This window comes from Gopherus evgoodei, chromosome 1, assembly GCF_007399415.2.
Source record: "Gopherus evgoodei ecotype Sinaloan lineage chromosome 1, rGopEvg1_v1.p, whole genome shotgun sequence".
NCBI classification, from domain to species: domain Eukaryota; kingdom Metazoa; phylum Chordata; order Testudines; family Testudinidae; genus Gopherus; species Gopherus evgoodei.
In genome coordinates this window covers 292,396,031-292,421,069 of record NC_044322.1, presented here as the reverse complement: position 1 = coordinate 292,421,069, position 25,039 = coordinate 292,396,031, and the positions used below count along the sequence as shown (strand labels likewise).

General features: G+C 46.1%; 1 long non-coding RNA gene across 1 annotated transcript; it reads right to left on the bottom strand.

Moving 5' to 3' along the window:
* On the bottom strand, positions 1–24,063 carry LOC115647218. The gene is made up of 3 exons (XR_003999237.1): positions 24,054–24,063; positions 10,661–10,666; positions 1–107 (listed from the first exon to the last, which is right to left on the bottom strand). It is a non-coding gene; the product is annotated as an uncharacterized LOC115647218 (long non-coding RNA).
* Between the last annotated feature and the right edge of the window lie 976 nt (positions 24,064–25,039).

Here is a 25,039-nt window from a genome sequence, read left to right as displayed (position 1 = left end):
GTATTGAAGCAGGTTCTCTCAGGGTATTTGGATGTCCTATTCCATGATGCGGTCTACTTCTCTGGTAGAATGTCCTCGTTTGGTAAAGGTGGTTTTAAGAGCATATTCTGTGGTATCTGAGGGAGTGGCTGTGGTTAACAGATTTCTTGGTGTGTTTGGGATGGTTACTGCATCTGTGAATATAAGTGTGGTGTTTTATTTCTTGTAAATAGTTGTCTGTAGGGTTCCATTGTTCTTAATATCACTTATCTTGTCTCATTCATTCCACAGCTCTTCATCAAGCCTGGTTTCAAACCAGTTCTATTTAATTCTAGTTATTCCTGTTGTCCCGGCCAAAAAGAACTGATCTCTCTCTATATAAAGATGTCTCACACTACAGTTGGGCTGCAGCTATTTCTTTCTGCAGTCCTCTCTCTTTTTCTCTGGCTCTGTGCTTTTCCTTGGTTATGACGGGCATGCAGCTTTTACAGGTATATTAGGCCCTAAGATGCACTGTATGGCTTTGCAGATAATATAAGACAGAATATAAGGTCATCTAGGCCAGTCAGCTGTTAGAACAGGTTATTTCCTACAGTATATACTGAAAGTGGGGCTATTTGGCACTGGAATCCATATGAATTTCAGCTTTCTCCATCCTCTTGCTCCTAGAGGTGCCTTCCAATGACTTTTTCTATATATCATTTACTTTGGATGAGTGATTTTTTAACAGTAACCCTATGAGCTAGTAGATTGGTTCATCCACAAATTACTATTGCTCTCTTCTCACAAAGACTTTAGATGGACACTTGTAAAAGTTATTTGCACTTCTGAGGGACAGGATGCCTCAGGGCATTGCTGACAGGCTACAGAGCCTTTCCCCTGTAGGTCGTAAGTTTGAATTCAGCCCACCTCAGCAATGATTAAAAGTTGTTCCCCCTCTAAGGGATGTTTGGTAACTTCTCTATGAGAAAACCTGAGGGGGAGGGAGTTCCGTTCCCAGCTTCCACAAACTCACGACTCTGCTTTGCTGTAAACTGTTCAGTGTTTCACTTTGTGTTTGTACAATGGGGCCCTGTAAACGTCCGCCATTGGGATTCGCCCCTCTCTGGAGTGGCTGGGAGCCAGGCCGCCTCACTACCTGGGGCAACAAACAGCAGCTCAGGGCTCAGACCCTCAGGCAGGGGTTGAGCAACCAGTTCAGTAATGTAAGCCCAGGCCCCAGGTCAGGACAGGGCAACAAACAACAGTTCAGGGGCTCAGACCCTCAGGCAGGAGCTGAGCAACTAGTTCAGTAATGTAAGCCCAGGCCCTAGGTCAGGGTGGGGCAACAAAGAACAGTTCAGGGGCTCAGACCCTCAGGCGGGGGCTGAGCAAACAGTTCAGTAATTTAAGCCTGGGCCCTAGGTCAGGGCGGGGCAACAAACAAAAATAATAGCCGGCCAGTCCCAGGAACTGGCGTATCTGGCGTTTTGTGGCTGGCGGTGGGTAGGTTGCAATGGCCTGGACTTTTCCCAAGAGAGGTTTACTATGGTATACCCCAGGTAGGTTGTTTCTTGCCAGCCAATGCGGCACTTCTTTGGGTTGGCGGTTAATCCGGCTGCCCGCAGGGACCTCAGGACTGCTGCTACTCACTCTAAGTGGTTCTCGCATTGGCGACTATAAATAACGACATCATCCAGGTAAGCTGCAGCATAGTCCCAATGCAGCTGAAATGTGACTGGGGCCCCATGGAGGCCAAAGGGCATCCGTGTAAACTGATACAGACCTGTAGGGGTGGCAAAAGTGTTCTTTTCCCTGGAGGCCGGCTCGAGGGGGATCTGTCAATATCCCTTGTCAGATCAAGGGTGGTAATGCAGCAGGCCTCTCCCAACCGACCGAGCAGCTCATCTACCCGGGGCATCAGATAAGCGTTGAACTTTGAGATGGCATTGATGCATCTGCAATCGATGCAGAACCGTCAGGTGCCATCGGGCTTCGGTACCAGCACTACCAGGCTGCGTCATTTGCTTTGTGACAGTTCGATGACTTCCACGTCCAGCATGGCCTGTACTTCCTCTTCGACAACCTGTCACATGTGATATGGCAAGGGCCCGGTCGCGCCCCGGATCACCACCCCAGGCTCTGTCTGAATGGTGTGCTGGATGAGGGTGGTGTATCCCGATTGGGTTGTGAAGGTGTGGGGGAACGCTTGTAGGAGACACTGAGTCTGTTTGAGTTGTTCCTCAGTCAGTGTGTCTCCAAGCTGGGGCCCTCCGGGGTTCTCCAAACGTGTTACCTGGGGACCCAGCTCGGGTTCCGGCAGGTATGGGTTAATTAAGAGTCCGCCTCGCTTCCGCCAAGGTTTGAAAAGGTTCACATGATAGTGTTGCCTTTTCTTGCACCAGTCTGGCTGGTGGATCTCATACGTGACAGGCTCGATCTTTCAGACCACCTCATAAGGCCCTTGCCACCGGGCCAGAATCTTTAATTTGCTTGAGGGGAGGAGGAGTAAAACCCGATCTCCAGGTTGGAAGTCACGAGTCTGGGAATCCCGGTTGTAGGTCTGGGCCTGAGCTTCTTGGGCAGCCTTCAAATTCTCACACGCCAGGGCCCCAGCCTGCGTAAGGTGCTCCTGGAGCTGGAGTACGTATTTTAAGAGGCCCTGGGCGGATGACGGGGCTTGCTCTCATGTCTCCCTCATTAGTTCCAATAGGCCCCGTGGGCGGCAACCATATAGTAATTCAAAAGGGGAAAATTTTGTAGACGACTGAGGAACCTCTCGAACCGCCAGGAGCAGAGGTAGAAGTAACTGGTCCCATCAGCGGAGATCTTCTTGGGGGAATTTGCGTAGCGTGTCCTTAAGGATCAGGTTAAATCGTTCGACCAACCCGGTCTGGGGATGGTAGACCGATGTACGTAGCTGCTTGATCCCCAGGAGCTCACACACCTGCTGCAACAGCCAAGAAGTAAAGTTGGTGCCCTGGTCCGGGAGAATCTCCCGGGGCAGGCCTACACAGGCGAAGATCTTCACGAGCTCACATGCGATGTTGTGGTCCGTGATGTTTAGGACGGGTATTGCCTCGGGGAACCAGGTAGCATAATCCACCATGACCAGTATATACTGAAACCCGGCAATGCTTTTGGGGAGAGGCCCCACCAGGTCCATGGCCACACGTTTGAAGGGGTTTTCGATCAAGGGCATGGGGACCGGGGCGCCTTGGGGGTCTGTGCAGTCGCAACCAACTGGCAGTCTGGGCAGGATTTGCAGTAGTTCCTTACCTCCTGGTGTATGCACGGCCAGAAGAAGCGCATCAATATCCGGGACAGTGTCTTCTCGTAGCCCAGGTGTCCAGCCGCCGGGACGTTGTGGGCTAGTTTCATGATGGTTCGCCGATGGCATTGGGGCACAAGAAGTTGGGTCTGAGACTCCCCGGTGTGGGGGTCCCTCTCCACCCAATAAAGGCGCTCCTGCCGCAGTTCAAAGTGGGGCCACTGGGCCGCCTGGTGTGGATCAGTGATGGTGCCGTCGACAGTGGCTAACTGCTCGTACGCCTGCTTGAGCATGGGATCGGCCCTTTAATCATGGCAAAAGTCAGTGTGAAGTGAGGGCTCCCCAACATCTTCTGGGGGAGAGTCCTCCGATTCTCGTGTTGGTTCGGTAGGGTCGGGTGCTTCCCCTTCCCTGGTCTCCCCTTCCAAGACTGGCGTGACCCTCGGGCGTTCCCCAGTGTTGCAGTGGAGGACTTCTGGGAACTCTGGCCAGTCCATCTCCAGGATCACTGGATACGCAAGGCGCGGGGCAAGACCCACTACCATCGGTCGGGTAACCCCATCTACTGTTAGCTGGGCTCGAGTACTGGGGTAGTCAGTATGTCCCCGTGGATACACTACAGCCCGATCATCCCCAGGCAGGCGTTGGCTTAGGGGCCTAAGTTTTGGCTTGCACGCCTTCCTTAGCTCCTGAGCCACCATCCAGGGCTAGGCCCCTGTAGGGTAGGCCAGGCTCCGAAACCGCTGCTGGAAGGTTTCCAGACTCATGCCCAGGGCATCTAAAATTGCCGCCTTTACTTGGCTGTAGTCCCATGCCGCATCCGTGGACAGGTCCCGATAGACCGTCTGAGCTGTCCCAGTCAGGTACGGGGCCAGGAGTGTAGCCCATTGATCTGGGGCCCAACCAGCGATGACCGCCACCCGTTCAAAGGTTATGAGAAAGGCTTCTACATCATCGTTGGGGCTCATCTTTGTTAGCCGGATAGGCGGGGCGTTGCCGGGTGGTCCCGGGGGCCCACCGGCTGGGGCTCGGCGGGACAGGGCAGCAATGTCACCAATTGCTGCAGGCATTGTTGCTCGTGGTCCCTGTTCTGGCGTTCCAGTTCCAGGATCAGCTGCTGCTGTTGCGTCCCAAGCTGCTGGACCAGTTGCTGCTGCTGTTGGAGCTGGGCGGTGGCCTGCTGCTGCTGCTGAACCTGGGCCGGCTGCTGCTGCTGCTGCTGCTGCTGGTTCTCTGCCAAAAATTTAATACACTTGTCCAGGTCCATGGCTGCCTCAGACAAGTCCCCTCAGATCCCTCCTCACAGGGATCAGGGTTTGGGACGGAAGCTCCCCAGTTCTGGTACCACGTGTAAACGTCCGCCGTTGGGGTTCACTCCTCTCTGGAGCAGCTGGGAGCCAGGCCGCCTCACTACCTAGGGCAACAAACGACAGCTCAGGGCTCAGACCCTCAGGCAGGGGCTGAGCAACCAGTTCAGTAATGTAAGGCCAGGCCCCAGGTCAGGGCGGGGCAACAAACAACAATTCAGGGGCTCAGACCCTCAAGCAGGAGCTGAGCAACTAGTTCAGTAATGTAAGCCCAGGCCCCAGGTCAGGGCGGGGCAACAAACAACAGTTCAGGGGCTCAGACCCTCAGGCAGGAGCTGAGCAACCAGTTCAGTATATTAAGCCTAGACTCCTAGGCCTGAGCGTCGGGGCGAGGGGGAGACTGCCACCCGTGAGTGGAGTGGCAGGGGGGACGCAGACCCGCCCACTCTTCTGCGTCCCAGTCTGGGGCCCTAACAGTGGCAGGCAGACTGCTTCTGTGTCAGTGGGGATCCTGGCTGCAACACACTGACATCCACTCTGGGTGTGCTGCAGCCAGACTCGGGTTGGCTGCCCCCGAGCTACTTCCGACCTCCCCCTCTACCGGTACCTCTGTCTTGGCGGTGTCTTCCGCAGTGTCCCACACCATGGGATCCTCAGGATACAGAGCCAGGGGTAAACTGGGCAGCTCCTCGGGGTCCCTTTGTACAGGCCGGCATAGGGGCTCTTCCAGCACCTAGTCGGCGTCTAGGCTCCGCAGGTACGGCCAGTCCTCAGGTCGGTTGCAGGCAACAGGAGTCTCCCCAGCGGGAGCTAAGGCACCAGCATCTGGCCTCTCCAGCGGCCAGGCAGCTTCTGAGCCCTGGGGCTGGGCTTTTATACTTCATGCCCTGCGCCTTGACCTCTGGGGGGCGGGCACAGGCTCCTGTTTCTCCGCTCACTTTGGCATCTGTAAGGACTTGTCCCTCTCTGGGGCGGCTGGGAGCCAGGCCGCCTCATTACAGGCCCTGATCCTGGCTGAGTCCTCTAAAAAGAGCTCCTGCAGCAGGGGACAAAATCATGTTATAAACAATTTGAGAGAGACAGCACCATTTGAATTGTCACATGCACAGTAGGAGTAGGCAGGTGGATTCAAAATCATATGAGACCACAAACATGAAATCATCATATTTTTAAAATACATTTTATGATTTATCAGTCAGATTTTTGAACTTTTGTGGCTGGTAGTATCGAATAAGTATGTAAATACTGGAAGAATTGCTGTCCGGGCAGCTGGCTTCTGTAAGACAGAGCTACACGTGCTCTATATAGAACTAAGCTTTTTTTTTTTTTTTTTAAAATAAAGAACAGACATTCCCCAAATTAATCAGACCTAGTATGACAAACTGTTTTTACTTGAGATGTGGCTTGAAGGCTTAGCTATTACAGCTGTTCAGTTTTCATCGGGTCTCTAAACACTGTAAAGATTTAGGCCATGGTCCTGCAAGCAGCAAGGTAATAACCCCCTTTGTGTGTGGAATCCCACTGAGATAATGTGTAGTAGTGTGTATAGGATGAAGCCCTAAATCATAATTTTCTCCATCATGTAATTCACGCACAATAGACTGGCATCCAGGTAATAGAAGGCGTTTTTCTATTGAAAGAAAAAAGTATGCGTAAATCTCTGACCAGAAAACCCACATGTTGCCTATAAAATGACTCAGGTTATTTTCTTAAGCTTAATAATATTTTCCATCATCCCTCCCTCTTTAATACCTATCTGCCATTGTCTAATCATTCACATACTTTGTTTTTCGGCATGCAGATGAGTCATGAAGTGCACATTACCATGATAAATATTTCATCTCTGTTTCCTTTTACTGTTAACTCAGCTGTGTGATTCATGCCATAACACTATTTTACTTGTTCCATTCTATGTTTATGTCAAACCTTGACTTTATGAACATTAATAATGCTGCTGCAATCACCTGTTCTTACTTAAAAGTCAGCATGAAGTTATCTGCTTTACATAATATTATAAATTCAATGTGGTGTAATTCTTCATGCCATTAAGTCAATTACTCATAACCAAGAATAATGTTGTATTATGAGCTGTAGAAACAAAAGGGTTTTTCTGCATGATGCTGTCATTGATTTATTTGAATATTTTGAAAGGATTTTTACCAGTCTTTTAATTTTTTTTATGGTAATACTGTTGCAGGGCTCGATTTCAGGCTCTGCAGTGGCCCCTTACAAAGTCATTATAATGGGGCCTGTTATGGCCACACTCACCATTAGAAGTGCCCCCTCAAGCCTGGAGGCAGCATTGCAGGAATCTGTCTCTTGCATGTTTTTTTGACTGCTTTCATCCACTTTCTGATGACCTGTCTCTGTCTCTCTGGGTACACCTACATAAAAGACGGGTAGCACAGCCATGGCTAGCTTGGGTCAGCTGACTTGGGTTCATGGGGATCAGGCTGTGGGGTTATAAAATTGCACTGTAGATGTTCAGGCCCAGGTTGGAGCTCAGGCTCAGAGACCCTCTTCCCTCGCAGGGTCTGAGAGCCCGCACTCTAGCCTGAGACTGAACATCTACACTGCAATTATATAGCCCTCCAGCCAGCCTGAGTGCCAAGAGCCCAAATCAACTGAGCCAGGCTCTAAGACTCAGTGCCATAGGGTTTTTTAATTGCAGTGTAGACATACTTCTTGAGTATTCTGTGGCCTGGTCCTCCAGCCCCATCTCATAAAAGTTCAACCCCTGCTTTCTGCGGAAACAAAAAGGTCCAACTATAAGTCCAAATTAAATGCTTCTCTTTGGACACACTGCAGTTCTCTGCTCTTATACGAGGACCCTGCAGAACGGCTCTTATGCTACCTTCTTCTAGCAGGATTCTCTCACTAGGACTTTGGCAGCAACCCTTCAAGAGCTCCCTGCTCCTTGTAGGCCCTAGCTTGGGGCATCCCCCTTAGGAGCCTGCCCTGCTCTCTATGGGTCCCCTTTAGCTTGATTTCCCTGGCGTTTCCCAGAGAGGGAACTGCCCTTGCATCTCTGTCCTGTATCGTTGTGCTGAGTTCTCAACTCTTCCTATTCCTATATAGTCCTTCCTCCTTTCTCTGGCAGCTGGCGTCAGTCACTATAATTAAGTCTCCCAAACAGGTTCAAGTACTGTCACTAATTATCCCTGAGGTTGCTACATCACAGTAGACAAGATTAAACTCAGCTTTCCTAAAGGGCCAGCCATGACAGGGCCACAAAACCAGCTTAACCCTAGTGTACGGCCTGCATAGGCACATACTAGGGGCTGCATAATTCACACCAGTGGTTATCAACCTGAGGTCCGCAGACCCCGGGGTCCACAGACTATGTGTAAGGGGTCTGTGAAACCTGATTATGAAAATAACACTTCAGTTCTCAGAAAAGGCATTCCATTTTTCTGATCAATCAAAAGTATATGAATAGCCTCACCCTATAGGTCAAAACCCAGACGTGTTGTCATTACTATAAAAGTTCAGTTTAGTGCCCTTTCTCATACTGCATCAAATGCTGTGGCAAGCAATATTTACATGCAACATTTATAGCTGAATTCTGTTCAGCCAGTTTTCAGTTAAAGACTTCTATGGTAGGTGTCCACAGAACACAGGCTGAATTTCCATAGGGGTCCACACCTCCATTCAAAATTTTTTAGGAGTCTGCAGTGGAAAAAAATGTTGAAAACCACTGACTTACATGGATGACTGCAGTCATCAGGCTAAAATCATATGGTATGTACTTTGATTCTCTGGTTTTATGTTAATAGAACATCTGCTGTCATAGTTTTATGACAGCCTAATATTTGATGGTCCTGACCGAATGCATCCACACTTTTCCATATAGGGCTGAGGTGGATGTGGAGCTGCTATGTAATAATCTAAGCATACTAATATGTAATAATTTTATGAATACTGTTTGTGAGCTGGTCAGTGAGGTGAAGTTACTATATACAGGGCATTAGACCTTCTTGTATGAATAAGTCAGTCTTGCTTAATGTAGGGCTGTTGGAAAAACAAGCAGGAAAGCAACACAATGGCTATAGGTTAGCAGCCTCCCAACAAATATTTGTGGGGCAATTACAAGACCATGGCCTACTGTCAAGTCTGAGAGCCTCGGCATCAATGGGAGAGTAAACACATAAAAGTACTGTCTGGAGAGGGGGTGGAGTTGTTCCTGGAGAGTACAGACCCACATGGAATCCATACACATGTCTTATAGGAGTGTCTGAAAATACTTAGGGCCTTTCCCAGCTTCCAGGGAATGGTAAGCCTTAGTGAAAGACAGGCATGCATATAGACTATTTATGGTTTCATAGATCTGTTTTCTCTGAAATCTTTTGGTTCTAAATAAAATAAATCCTTTGCTTTTAAGAATGCTGTCTGGGTTCTGGATTCTACTATCATAGCTCATGGAGGGAACAAAGCCTAAGTCAGGCCTGCTGAGGGAATCCCAGTCAGCACCTGGGGATTGTAGGCTAAAACCTGGTCTGAGAGTGGGCAAATCAATGATTCTACTCTGAGATAGATAATGGCCCAAGGTCTGAAAGATGAGGGGGTGTAGTCCCCAATTATCAGAGGTGCTGAACGTACAGTGCTCCCATTGAAGTTAATGACAGCTGCAGGTACTTAGCCCCTCTGAAAGACAGGATCAAAGTCTATAGCATAGAGTATGGATGAAATCCTAGCCCCATTGATTTCAACTGGAATTTTGCCCTTGACTTCAACTGGGGTCAGGATTTCATCCTATGCATATTACGTAAGGCAGCCTCTATGAAATACCATTTATATTAATTTCATGTTGCCATATCTCTGAATAGCTTATAGACCAGACCACTAAATAGGATAAAACCTCAGGTTTCTACTTTCACTCAAGGACACCGCTTTACCTTTCTGAGTAATAACTAACACAACCAATTCATGGCATAATTCAGATTTTTCTATGTGTAATTGTGATTAATTTAAAAAACATAAGCAAATTTCATAACACTTGAAAAGCTCCCTCTTAAAAATATAGTAGTATTTTTAAAAGGTGAATGGATTATTTGATAGCATGCTATATTTTACTATTGTCAATCAGCTGGGAACTAGTATAAGAATATTACTATGTGTTTAATTGTTCTGGGGTAGCTTTAATGCTGGACCTTTGTTCCATCTTTAACCATGACCACTTAATAACCAGTCTACTCACTTTTCCCTCAGCATGGTATTGAATGTAACATTAATATGTGCCATGGTTACAAAGAAAATGCACATTTGACCCCTCTTCAGTCTCTTCTGAGTGCACCCTTTGCAGTGTCAGGCCCTGAGCTTCACTTCTTTCTGGAGCAAATCCCATGCTTCTCCACTCATAGATCAGGTCACTGGGCTGCAGCACCTCTGATTACCAGGCATGTTTCTTCAACAGGTCCAGCTCGGTTTGACCTCTGCAAGAAACTTCCTTCCAGGAGCTGTGACCAGTAGCTTATGCAGTGACTCAGAACAGCTTCTTCAAAACAAAAGTATTTATTTATCCATGGAATATAACAATCAGAGAAAAGGAGTAAAAACACAGAAACCCACACACATCTTGTCTTACCTAAAGCTTAACTCAAACCCAGATGACACAATGTTTGGGGACTGGGAGTCAGTGATTCCTGGCAGACACTATCCCTGTGTCTTTTGTCTTCCTTGAACTTCAGGGGAGATGTCTTTTTAAAATCAGAGAGGCTTGGTTGCTCACTGTGTCCATAAACTGGACTTTACCAAATTTGGCTAGTGTTTCATGCACCACATGTTGGGTTATAACACAAGAGGATTCCAAGTTTCAAAACTAAACTGGATCTCTACTAAGAGAACAACTTAAAGAGGTGCTGCAGTCGCAGCTAGCATTCTGGCCGTGTACACATAGACTAACTTCCTAGTGCTTTCTCTAAACTCTTCTCTCCTACATATATGGGCTACTAGTTTTACCCCAAGGACAGAAAGATGTTTACTTTAAAAACTAGGAGGCCAAAGGACTGTTGACCATTGAAGACTTTGTTCCTAACGCATAACACTATTGAAATTTGATCACCTCAGAATTAAATGTAATCTACCTTCTTGGGATTTCTATATAAGCCTACAGTTTAGGAACTACCTAGATCTGGTTACTAAAGGAGAAATTCTACAATTGGGAAACAACAGATTAGAACTAGAAGAAATACTTAAATGAAACACAATCCAAATAAGCTCCTCCTTTTACTATATAACATATTCATTGAGAAAACACAACTACATACATTTTAAAATATATATATACGCACAAATTTATATATGGTCATACACATCCACGTTCACACCACCATCTGTGATTATTTTTAAACAAGAAAGGCCTCAACACTTCAGTACTGCATCTCAGAAGACAAAGTTTTAGGCCTAAAATTAACCCCTCTGCAATATCTCAAAGCAAAACAGAAATTAAGAAGAAACAGGATGCATACCATGTTAATCAAATAACTCTAATTTAACAGTGATAAAAAAGGTTGCAGCAACATACTGAACTATTACAATCTTATTTATTGAAATTGTTATGAGATTGTGCAGGGAAAGTCAGCTGATCTGGTACAGCTGCACTGCCTGGATGGCCCATGCACAGCACAGAAACAATTCATTGGAACCTGAATCATTCCAGTCTGGTTATAAGACTTGCTTTTAACTTATGCAATCACTTAATAGTCAAAAATATTATCATCGGTTTTGTGTGTGAACATGAAGTGTTTTGAAAATGTTTCCAGTACTTGAAATGGTTCTATAAATGCCAAATATCTCTACAGCAGATGAGGTTTTTGAGGATTCAGGTCTGAATTCTCTGTCATACTAAGAGTCCTTTACACCACTCTAGCAATGTAAAGGAGTTTTAGTATAACTGAGTATTCAGGTCAGTGTCTTTTGCCTCTCCCTGCTGCAGAGAACACAGAAGGATCAGGTCCAGAGGAGTGGTTCTCCTCTTGCCACAGAAGGCCACAAGAGGAGTTAACAGGGAGTTCTCCCCACTTCTTTATTGCTACTATACATTTCCTTTCTTCTTGAAGTCTATTTTACCTATCTCATTTCTAGTGCACATAATATAGCAAGCTAGAATGATCTACAGAAATAAACAGTTATTTATGCATTTATTCATTCTATATGGTAGCTGCGTCTGAATGAGCTCTCCCGTAACATCTAGTGATGAGCTGTGGAAGAGGACTTCAGGAGCTGATTTTGTTTGCACGGGCACACCGCCCTGCCTAGGTGCTCAGCATGATGGGATTGCTCACCCAAATGGTCACTTTTGGCTGGCGTGGGATCCCCAGTCTCCTTGTTATCGGGGCAGAAGTAATAAAGAGTTGTTATCCTCAGGGCCGCCAAGAGGATTCCAGGGGCCTGGGGTCTTCGGCAGCGGGGGGCCCCGCTTCGGTGGTAATTCGGCAGCGGGGGGCCCTTCCATTCCAGGACTCTCCGCCAAAGTGCCCCGAAGACCTGTGGCTGGGGCCCCCCGCCTGAGAATTACCGCCAAAGCGAGACCCATACTTCAGTGGTAATTTGGCGGCGGGGGGCCCCCACCACAGGTCTTTCGGGCACTTCGGCGGAAAGTCCCGGAACAGAAGGGCCCCCAACTGCCGAATTACCTCCGAAGACCTGGCTGTGCTTCGGCGGTGGGTCCCGCTTCTGTGGTAATTCGCCGGCAGGGGGTCCTTCTGCCCCGGAGCAAGTGAAGGACCCCCCGTTGGAGAAAACAGGGACCCGCAAGAGTTTTCCAGGGCCTCCGGAGCGAGTGAAGGACCCCACTCCAGGGGCCCCGAAAAACTCTTGTGGGGGCTGTCAAGGTATGATTCCCCCACTCTGAACCTTAGCGTCCAAAAGATGGGGTACCTGCATGAACCCCTCTAAGCTTAATTACTAGCTTAGAAATGATAGAGCTGCCACCACCCAAAAATATAGTGTTTTGGGACACTTTCTGGCCGCCTAACCCTTCCCTGAGGACCCCCAGACCCAAATCCCTTGGATCTCAAAACAAAGGGAAATAAACCATTCCCCTTCTTTCTTCCTCCCAGATTCTCCCCTCCCTGGGTTACACTGGGAGATCACTGTGATTCAAACTCTTTGAATCTTAAAACAGAGAGGAAATTTACCTTCCCCCCCTTCTCTCCCCCTCCCAGACTCTCCCTGAGAGAGAGGCAGTGATCCTAACACAGAGAGAAATCAGGCTTTCCCAGCCTCCCCTTCTCTCCTTTCTTCCACCAATTCCCTGGTGAGACCAGACCCCATCCCCTGAGGTCTCACACAAGAATAAAAAAAAATCAGGTTCTTAAAAAGGAAAAGCTTTTAATTAAAGAAAGAAAAAAAAGTAAAAATTATCTCTGTAAAATCACAATGGAAAATGTTACAGGGTCTTTCAGTTTATAGACACTAGAGAGAAGCCTCCCCCCAGCACAAATACAAGTTGCAGCAAACAAAGATACAATCCTTCCAGCAAAATACACATTTGCAAATAAAGAAAACAAACATAATTCTAATCCACTTTCTACCTATTACTTACTATTTGAATAGAAAAGACTTTCTCAGAAGATGGGAGAGTCTGTATACATGTCTGATCCCTCCCAGACCCCAGAGAGAGAACAAAGAAAAACCCAAAATACACAAACAAAGGCTTCCCTCCACCGAGATTTGAAAGTATCTTGTCTCCTGATTGGTCCTCTGGTCAGGTGTTCCAGGTTTACTGAGCTAGTTAACCCTTTACAGGTAAAAGAGACATTAACCCTTAACCATCTGTTTACAACAGGGGCCCCTGTGGGGACTGGGGCCTGGCGCAAATTGTCCCTCTTGCCCCCCCCGGATGGCCTTGTTATCCTTGTTGTGTAAATCAAGGGCAGCAAAACTGTACTTGGCATTTTTCCCAATTGAGGGACTCAACCTCAACTAAACGGCACTCGCGAGGCAGGGGACATGGGTTCCAAAGCCCAGTGAGTTGAGAGAGGGTGGGGACCCTGTGTAAGGGTCCCAGACACCATTTGACTCTTCCTCTCTCCACTGTGTAATAACAGAGCTAATTTGGACTCAACCGAGAGTCTTGTTACATGCTGCAGAGCTAAAATCACTGATAACTAGATCTAAGTATTAGACCTGCTTTTGGACAGTGTCTCTGATGCAAGAGACTATCCAGTATGCACCAGCAGTGGAGCTTCCCAATCAATAATTGAAATCACAGAGCTGTGTTAAGTGGTGGGCTCTGGGGACAGCTTGGTGAGTGGCCAGCAGGGTGGCTGGCGGAGAGAGTCCAAGCAGAGCCCCATAGAGAAGGGTGGCAAGTGAGTGCCTGAGCAGTGGAGTGAGTAAGGTGCCTCCTTACCTCCCCCCTCCACCCAGTGTGGGAGGTGAACTCTGCAGATGCATTTCTGAATTCTGGGTCTGCACTGTCCCAAGGACAGCAATTATGAGTGAGGTGCAGAGAAGAGACGAGCACATTAAAAGGACCTTTGGGTTGCTAGACTTAAGAACTTGAGAGGAAAAGTACACTGCTCAACTTATTTGGGAATGGGTCTTTTGCTCATGGTTTATGTTTATGAGCCCTGTTTGCAGTGTTTCCCCAAATTAATGCCGAGTTACTTCCTTCCTTTTAGTAAAAGTTTTTTGCTACACTCAGACTCTGTGAGTGCATGCAGAAGTATTGCCTCTTACAGGCACCCAGGGGGTGATGTGTAACTGTCCCCGGTCACTGGATGGGGGCTCAAGTCAGTTTTGCGTGTATTGTTGAAAAGGAATCCTAGATACTGAACCTGGCCCTTCCTGCTGCCAACTCTGACTGGAAGAAGGGTTACATATATATAAATGGATATATTGATCAGACTCTAGACTTGGTTTTTAGTATTCATGGAAACTGAAGAATGCTAAAAACGACATCATATTTCCTTCCCTTTTGCTGATCTTGAGAAGGATTTCTTAAGCCGTAATGCTACTTGATATTTAATGAATGAACTTTTTAATATACATTTTATTCAAATTAGTGATTTTTTTTTTCAAATTAGCTAATATTTAATTTTGCTTGAGAATTTGGGAGCTGGTTACCTTTGGAACTATACCTTTTATCCACTTTTATGAAATAAAAGCTATCTTGTCTTGGTCATTCTGTTCATCCCATGACTGGGATGCTGTCACATACTGTGCTCTGGCTTTCTAGCCTTCCTGTTTTGTTACAGCTTATCACAGCTTCTCCCTTCTTGAGAGCTGCTGAAAATGTAAGTACTGATGTTACAAAGCTATTTGGCATCCTGAAGCGGTTCCTATGACAACAGAGGCAGAGAGAGGTATAGAGGCAAGTGTGAATCCTTCTAGAATTCAGGTACTGTAGCTTTGTAAACACAGAATAGCAATAAAAATACACATTATCACTGTTATCACTACAATTTATCACTATACATATAAATATATATTCAGTGTTGTTATCTGTCAGGAAAATTTAAATTTTTCCCTTTTGACACTGTGACAGGGTAACATCCCACTTCTACTCTGTCTATGCAGACTTAGAGACCTTCAGTTGTTAGACACCCCAGTGCAGTTTACTTATTTGCTCTTCCCATCATCTTACTAAAATCCCTTAATTAGTTTCAGTTTCTCCTCAATTCTCTGATGAGGGGACAGGGCTTATTCTAGTCAGAGATCATTGGCTCTTTCTTCCTCCCAACATAGCTTTTCTGTGCTGCCTTATCCTCCTGTGTTAATGGGTCACTTTGCTCATTAATCCTCACCCAACCCATTCTGAACCACCTACGAGTCCCTGTCAAGCCTACCCTGGGGGGAATTAATTGGTGTTTACCTGACCAGAGTGCTGGTTTAGCTGTTGATTCCCAGCACTGTGTCACTGATATATTTGACTAACTCATGACTCAGGCCTGGTCTACTCTTGCAAGTTTTTTCGCCAAAAGGCATCAGATGCGTACACATTGCAAAACCACTTTTTGTGGTGAAACTCCTCAGTTGCAACACTGTAATACAACCACCCTGACAAGGGTCATAAGGCTTTTTGAGCTGAGGTTTTAGCGCTGTACTGCCAGTGTAGACACCGTGCTCGATTTTAGTGCTGTTATTGGCCTCCGGACAGTGTCCCACAATGCCCATCCTGACCACTCTGGTCAGCAGTTTCAACTCTGCTGCCCTGATGCCAGGTAAACAACCTTTCACTCCTCCCCCTTTAAAGCCCCAGTAATTTTGAAATTCTCTTTCCTGTTTGCTTGGTGTGCTGAGCTCACATTGCATCTTCCCAGCTACCATGATGGCTTCATGCAGCAACCAATCTCTTGTTTATAATAAAAGGAGATATACCTATCTCCTAGAACGGACCTTGAAAGATCATTGAGTCTAGCCTCCTGCCTTCACTAGCAGGGCCAAGTACTGATTTTTGCCCCAGATTTCTAAGTGGTCCCCTTGAGGATTGAACTCAAAACCCTAGGTTTAGCAGGCTAATGCTCAAACCACTAAGCTATCCTCCCAATACTTGGACCACTGTAGTGCTACTGGATCTGATAAGTGTTTGGGGAGAGGAGGCTGTCCAATCTCAGCTGCGCTCCAGCCATAGGAATTTCAATACTTACATCCAGATTGTGCGCAGCTTGCATGAAAAGAGATATGACTGGGACATGCTTCAGTGCAGAGCAAAGGTGAAGGAACTGAGGAACGCGTACCACAAGGCGAGGGAGGCAAACCACCGCTCCAGGGCTGTGCCCCTGACCTGCCATTTTTATAAGGAGTTGGACGCTATCCTAGGTGGCAACCCCACCACCACTGCAAAGAGCATCATGGATACCACTGGACCTAACCCAGAGGAAGAAGTCATTGATGAAGAGGTGGAGGATGAGGAAGATGTGGAGCCCTGCAATGCATCTAGTCAGGAGCTGTTCTTCACCCCAAAAGTGTCTAGCCAGTCTCTGCAGCCAATCTCTGATGAGCCAGAAGCAGGAAAGGAGACCCCTGGCAAGTGGTTTTGCTTTGTGAAGTTCTGAAGCAGGTTGGGGGCAGAGAAATGTAGAAAGCTGGTTTTGTTTCTGTGTGCTGGGCATTTCCCCGTTCAGCTAGGCAGTATGGAGCAACAGGGAGTTGATGCACTCTGCGATTTCATAGGAATCCTCCATAGTGCTCTCTAGGAAACTTTCCTGGAGGTATTCAGCAATCCACTGCCTAAGGTTCCTTGGCAGGGCTGTTTTGTTCCTTCCCCCATTGAGACACACTTTCCTATGCCACTCTGCAATCACTTGGGTAGGGACCAAAGCTGCACACAGGCAAGCAGTATTGGGATGAGGGCGGAAGCTGCAACCATGTAACAGATGTGCCCTTGCTTCCTTGCTTACTCTCAGGAGCAAGATATCTTCCATACTGACCACCACCTATGGAAAACAGTGGGAATGTTTAGAGTGTTGTCCTCTATCAATGCCCTGTGACCTTTTCAGATTGCTTTTCTGTAGTAAACAAGGCCCCTGCCCCTGGGTTCACTCACCATTGTTGGGGTCTTCTGCCTCATATGTGCTTGCCTAGGGTCACCAGAAAGTGATAAGTATGTTACCAGCAGTGAATTAATGTTACTGTTTCAATGCTCTGTGTGTAATTGACAATAGCACTTCTGTTTATTGTTAATTATGTCTCTCCAGGCTTGACCTTGAGAACCAATCCCCGACAGCAGCAGAGCATCTGTGCAAGATAAGAAAATGGCAGAGATGGACCAAAGACAGTATGTTCCAGGTGGTGCTGCAGCAGTCAGAGACAGAAAACATTGAACGCAAGAAGTGGAGGGAAAGCAAAAAGCAGAAAAGGCAAGAGAAGGATTCTTATAACAGGGATACTACAGAGAGGCTGATTAAAGTTCTGGTGCATCAAACCAACATACTCCAGACTCTCATAACACTGCAGACAAAGCAGATGCTGGCCTTCTTTCCCCTTCAGCACATTCAGAACTCTTTCCCATGGACTCCGCAAACTCCCTCTGCACATTCACTCCCACCTTCTGGCACTTGGCACTTTCCTCTACACTCCACCCCTCGCAGACAGCTTTTCAAATGAAAACTGGACCTATACTCAGCTATGAAAATCAGCCCCCACATGGTACCTTCTCCCCCACCAACTGTGTGTGCGTGTTCCCATATGGTGTTGTGGTCTATTTGGCAATAAAAGTAAAGTTTTTTTTTAATTAAAAGCACTCTTTATTTGTTTCCACGCAAAGTATGATAACTCATGGCACCTGCAAATACAGGCATTTTTATTAGTTCTTTATATGAATACTAGGCCTTAACAATCACAACTGCTTCCTAGCCTACTAAATGTAATTAACCATTGTAGTCCCAAGCATAGCAACAAACATGTTTTTCATCTTCGAAGTGCTGTCTCAAGGCATCCCTGATTCTCATTGTCCCACATTGCGCTCCTCTAATAGCCCTGATGTTTAGCTGCTCAAAATCAGCAGTCAGGCATTGTGCCTCAGCAGTCCACCCCTGAGTAAACCTTTTGCCCTTCTCTTCACAAATATTATGTGTGTATAAAGCATGGCTATAACCATGGGAATATTTTCCTTATTCAGGTCTAACCTGTCATATAGGCATTGCCAGCGTGCCTTTAATTGACCAAAACCACACTCAATGGTCATTCTGCACGTACTCAGCCTGTTGTTGAACCTTTCCTTACTGCTGTCTAGGTTTCCCATGTATGGCTTCATGAGTCATGGCATTAAGGGGTACGACAAGTCTACCAGGATCACTATGGGCATTTTGATTTCCACTTCTGGTCTGGACAGAAAGTCTCTGCTTGCAGCTTTCTGTACAGGTCAGTGTTACTAAAGCTACGTGCATAATGCACCTTTCCAGACCACCCCACGTTAATGTCAGTGAATCACCCACAGTGATCCATAAGCACCTACAAAACCATGGAGAAGTACCCCTTCTGATTGGTCTCAAGGTGGTCCACTGCCAGAACTGGAATATGCATGCCATCTATCGCTCCTCCACAGTTAGAGAAACCCATTTCTGCAAAGCCATTCACCATTTCATGCATGTTTCCAAGAGTCAAGGTCTTTTGCAGCAGGATGCAATTAATGGCCTTGCACACTTGTATTAACGCAGCCCCAATGGTCGACGTCCTCACTCCAAACTAGTTCACCACTGACTGGTAGCTGTGACCGGAAGCAGCTCCTGTCTCTTCCTGCCTGTAAACCAACAAAAGGCAGCTAACATCTCCAGGCTGGCCATGAGAAGGTTAAAGCCCAGCACCACCCTTGATTTTGTGGTGTTTAGAATGAATCTCAAATGGTAGAGTAAGTGTAGTGTGGTGTCGACATGGGCAAGAACCTCCTCTCTGGAACCACCCTTCAGTAACCATTGAAAAAAGGAAGATATGGATTCCCATCTTCCTGAGATACGCTATGACCACCACCATGAATTTTGTGAAGACTTGGAGGGCAAAAGAGAGGCAGAATGGGAGAACAGTGTATTGAAAGTGCTGGTCTCCTACTAAGAATTGAAGATACTTCCTGTGACTTGGTAGAATGGCTACATGGAGGTAGGTGTCTTGAAGGACCAGTGAACCAGTGAAACAGTCATTCTGAGACAAAGCAGGGAGGATAGAGTGACTATGCAGAATGTCACAGATTTGATGAACTTGTTGAGTCTGTGGAGGTCAAGGATGGGCCTCATCCAGCCCTTGGCTTTTGATATCAGGAAATATTGGGAGTAGAATCTGAGACCTCCATGTTCTCGTAGACTCTCCTCCAGCACTCCTAAATGCCAGCAGAGAGCTGACCTGCTCAAAGAGCAATGTCTCATGAGTTGGGTCCCTGAAGAGGGATGGGGGGTGGGTGGAAAAGGGGCGTGGAAAGGAACTAAATGGCATAGCCTGATGTTACGGTGTCCAGGACTCATCTGTTGGATGTTATCAAGACCCAGGCATTGTAAAAGCGGGCCAGTCTGTCCCCAAAAGAAAAAGGATGAAAAGGGAGGAAGAAAAACAACTGGAACAGTGCTCTGGGCCAATGAGTCAAAATCAGTGTTTAACAGGTACTGAAGGAGGGTGCAAAGTGCAGCCAGGCCCTGAGCTCAAATGCTTCCTCTTGTGAGATTGATCCCTCTTCCTGGGGTAGTCTTGTTGTCTCGGGGGGAAGGGCTGCACAAAGATGTGCTGTGACCTGTATGACTGCTGTTGCTGTGCCCCTTAATGGCATCTCGGTGTGGGTGTGTGATGGGGTGTACGTACCCCATACCAGGCAGGAAAGGGTTAATCCCACACTATGAGCAGAGGAAGTCCCACCCCTCAGACCCTGTTGGGCATGTTCCAACTGCTCTGTTAGTATAAAGGAGAGCAGCCCAGCTCAGTTTTGTCTGACAGCCAAGAAGAAGGGTGCTTGGTGGAGGCCCAAGCCCAGAAGCCATTTCAGCCCTTGCTTGTGGGAGCCAGAGATCCCGAGACCCACACTAGAGACATGTCGCCTAAAACTGACTGGCAGAAGTTGGACTCCCAGGGAGTTACCTGCGCCGAGAAGCCTGGAGACCCCAATGTCATAGGAATTACAACTGCAGGAAATACAATAGGAAGTGGCCCAGGGAGGTGGCATGAATGGTATCTCCCACCAGTGCAAGGTCAGCATGTTGTGACTGGATTCCCTACTGACTCAGTGGCAGACCACTCCGCCATTGTTAGGGTTCTGGACTGGGACTCAGTGAAGTTGGGTGGGCGTGGATCCCCATACCCAGCCACCACCCCCATTTTGGTGGTGGCCCCTAGATCTGGCCACTAGGCCATGTGGCCCAGCACTGGAAGGCCACTGTATTGACTCCAGCCACTAGGCCACACAGCCTGGCATGGGAGGGCCACTGTATTGACTCTGATCATTGAGCTGTACTATCTTGAGTCCCAGGAGTCTTCGGTGCTGTCTTGAGTCCCCAAAGAGTGATGGGGTGTGCAAATACTGCCACAGTGTGGTGAGACCTTAAGGTAGCTATTGAATCTTTGAAAGAATTTAGGCAAAAGTCTCCAACTCTGGCGCATGGGGCAAACACACACCTACTTGGGATACATGTCTGCATCTACTTGAATTAAAAGGTACTAGGTTCTAATCCCACCAGGTTCCTGGCTAGGGGAGTAAAACTTCTAGCTAAGCACAGGACTAGGCTTCCAAGGAAGGCTGTGGAATCCCTGGCATTAGAGGTTTCTAAGAATAGATTAGACAAACACCTGTCAGGGATGGTCTAGCTCAGCGGTTCTCAAACTATGGGTTGGGACCCCAAAGTGGGTTGTGATCCTTTAATGGGGTCATCAGGGCTGGCTTAGACTTGCTGGGGCTCAGGGCTGAAGCCTGAGCAGCACAGCCCTGGGTAGCAGGGCTCAGGTTACAGGCTCCCGGCTGGGGATGAAGGTCTTGGGGTTTGACCCCTTCCCCACCAGGGGCAGTGAGGCTCAGCCTTTGGCCCCCCAACCTGGGGCGTTGGGACTCAGGCAGACTCAGGCTTCGATCCCCCCCTCCTGGAGTCATGTAGTAATTTTTGTTGTCAGAAGGGGGTCGCAGTGCAATGAAGTTTGAGAACCCCTGGTCTAGATATACTTAACCCTGCCTAAGAGTGAGGGGATGGACAAGATGATCTCTCAAGGTCCCTTCTAGACTTACATTTCTAGGCTAGTTGGAAAGTCACGTGACTACATACTGCTTCTAAAAATATTAATTGTATTGCCAAATATACGTACTACCTGAGTGTTTCCATAGTGTGTTTTATGCAGAAACAGTTTAATATGTGAAATATTGTACAACCGTCCTTTCATTTTGCTATTGACAATTATTTTTGGGATAGAACTACAATATAGTTAGAATATGTTGGGATGGCAAACCTCTATTCCTATGCCCTATCTGTTGGTTTTGAATGGGAGAGTTCCTAGAGGGCTATTGTATTGAACTGCTAGACGTATATGCTATTCTTCTGGAGTTGTTAGTGAGCTGGATAGATGGAGACTTGACATCTTTTAGGGTAAACATATTAATCTAATCTGTAGAGAACATGGGCAGGGGAGGAAGGGAGACAGAGAACGTTTCAGATATAATCAGTATCAAGGAAGCAAAACAATGCCTTTCCCAAGTACCTTATATGGCTACAGCCAGCCTTAGTTACCTCTTGGCAATTTTTGTTTTCTTTGTGTTGGTGCTACGGTAACCCTTCTCCATTTACTGCTGGCACGTAACGGAGATCTCCAAGAATGAACTCCTTGATCTTCCCAGGTGCCACTCATTTGGAGTTCGGAATACTGTTTCTTTTCATAGGTAGTAAGTTAAGTTGGGATTTTAATAAATGTTGGCAAGAAAAAAAAAATATACTGCTCAGCAGCTACTGCTACCTATCTGGTAGTTTCCATTAAGGATTTTAATGCTCTATCTAAATGCAGTTAAGATCTAACGTAGGGTATTATTTTAATTAATAAAACTTTCAAGCAATTGCTGACGCATAGCCATCATTTTCTCCAATTCCTGCTAGCTGATGTTGTCCAGAGAGTATTACTGAGCAGAATAGCAAAATGATGTCTAAAAATGGCAGGTTTATTTTTCATGGAAATTAGTTTCCTACTGTAGAAATAATCTGAATATCAGTAGTGCAGTGAATCATTATATAGCCACTGAATTGCTATTGATTTAGTGTATTAGCTGATATAGCAACTATTGTCAAGTTTAAAGCACACGGGAATTTACAGCGCAATCTGAGCAATTTTGCTGCTCTTAGAGAACCAACTGTCTCTCACTTCATGTATTAATATAGCACAAATGAAGCATAACAGAGTGACAGACTCTAGGACCCTAGATAGGCATGCATGGTTTCAGGGTTAAGGCAAACACTCTATGAAGGTGCAGCTGAATACATCAAAATAGCAGGACTGTCTACACTAGGAAATGGCATTGTTTCAGCAACTGGTTGTCATTAATCTGTTAAGTTTAAGCTTAACTGATTAATTTGTTTTAGCTGTAAGTGAAGGCAAGGAGAAACTGTGGTCAGCACCATTAACCCGAGAGTCAGAGCAGCATTGACCATGATTTGTCCTAGTTTACATTTATAATTAAACTGTGGTCAGCACTAATTCAGATGAATAGACCATGTACCAGTTCAGAAACGTCCTCCAGAATCTGCAGACAACTTGAAATGCTAGCTCCTAGAGATATGATCTGTTCCCATTCTTACGGGTGGGTATTGACTTGGAAACTTAATGACAATTTAAAATGTCAAGATTAACTATTTCACTGCTGATCATTCAGCAGAAACATTCTTCCGCTCTGTTTAGGCCAAAGGGTGTCAGTAGATGGATACGCTCCTGGGTTTGCTGGAGTGGGAAAGTAGGAGTTCAACAAAAGGCCCATCTTTCTAAGCAAACAATTTCAAGTCACATCAAGTCACATCTCTCCCTGTCCACAAGAGACAGAAATGACACCGCCTACATTTTCCTGTCTGTTAAAAGCTTCAGTTCTCTAGTCATCTCCTAAAACTTTAACAGGAAACTGTCAATACAGAACTCTGCTGTGTGATGAAATAGAATTATTTGAGGACAACATTAGATAAAGTGAATTTAATATACTATACCAGTAAATGTGGGATATCAAGGTGATTATCAATTTTTAATTCAGTGAAGTCCAGCTGGCAGCAGAATACACAACACTGCACCCATGGTAAATAAAATTCTCTCTTTAAAACTAAATTCTGTAAATTTTATCTAAGTTCTACATAGGGTTTGACAAACAGCAGGATAACAATAAAAATGTGTTATGTCACTCAAGCACTATTTCAGGAAATGGTGCAAACAAGGTACCCAGCAAACAGCACACAGCATAAATATTTTGTCGTCTAGAACATTGTGCAATTTCGTTTAACATGCAATGAAGTTATACCTAACAACTTTCAACACCAGCTATTGCATCACATGTAACTTCACTAAATACTCAAAAACCTTGCAGTCAGTGGCTCGCTTATGTCAGCACAATGAGTTTACAGTGTATGGGCCTGATCCAAAGCCCACTGAAGTTAATAGAAAGGCTGACCTGTGCAAGACCTATTCATGTTGTTGGATATTATTTGTTTTTACACCATCATAAGAATATATGAACGGCCATACTGGGTCAAGCCAAAGGTCCATCTAGCCCAGTATCCTGTCTTCCAACAGTGGCCGATGCCAGGTGCCCCAGAGGGGATGAACAGAACAGGTAATCACCAAGTGATCCATTCCCTGTCGCTCATTCCCAGCTTCTGGCAAACAGAGGCCGGGGACACCATCTCTTCCCATCCTGGATAATAGCCATTGATGGACCTATCCTCTATGAATTTATCTAGTTCTTTTTTTAACTCTGTTATAGTCTTGGCCTTCACAATTTCCTCTGGCAAAAAGTTCCACAGGTTGACTGTGCGTTGAGAGAAGAAATACTTCCTTTTGTTTGTTTTAAACCTGCTGCCTATTAATTTCATTTGGTGACCCCTAGTTCTTGTGTTGTGAGGAGTAAATAACACTTCCTTATTTACTTTCTCCACACCAGGCATATTTTTATAGACTTTGTGATAACTGAAGTGTGTGTGCAGGGGTAGCTCCCTTATGGACATCCATCCAGCCAGTTAGCTGTAAAATCCCTCTTGGTGTCAGTTCTCTGCTTCCTTCACCTGCAAAGTGTTAACAAGCCCATAGGTAAAGGAAAAGGAGTGGGCACCTGACCAAAAGAGCCAATTTGAAGGTAGAATTTTTTAAAATTGGGAAAGAAACCTTCCCTTTGTTGTTCTCTGGACTGGAGGAAACACGTTGCAGCAATGCTATAAGCAGAAATGCTGTGTAAGGCTTGAACCAGGTATGAAAATTCATCAGATCATACCTAGAATTAGGTATTTGAAACCTCCCAAATATGTAAGTAAATTAGGAATGCTTAGCTAGATGTGATCAGGTTTATTTCTTTATTTGGCTTGTGATCTCCTCTGTGCTAACTCCAGATGCTTTTGTTTGCTTGTAACCTTTAAGCTGAACACCCAAGAAAGCTATTTTGGGTGCTTAATTTTTGGAATTGCTCTTTTAAAATATAGCAAAAGCCCAAGTTCCAGATGTATTTTCTTCCTTTTTGTTTTTAATAAAATTAATCTTTTTTAAGAACAGGATTGTATTTTTAGTGTTCTAAGAGGTTGGTGCATATTGTTGGATTAGCTAGTAGCATCAGCTAATTTCCTTTGTTTTCTTTCTCAGCTCTTCCCCAGAGGGTGGGTGAAAGGGCCTGAGGATATCCCACAGGGAGGAATTCCCAAGTGCACCTTCCTAGGTCCAAAAGGTTGTTTTTTTTGCATTTAGGTGGTGGCAGTGTTTACTAAGACAAGATCAGAGAAAAGCTGTAACCTTGGGAGTTTAATATCAGCCTGGAGTGGCCAGTATTAATTTTTAAAATCCTTGTAGGCCCCCACCTTCTGCACTCAAAGTGACAGAGTGGGGATTCAGCCTTGACATACCATAATCATATCCCCCCTTAGCCATC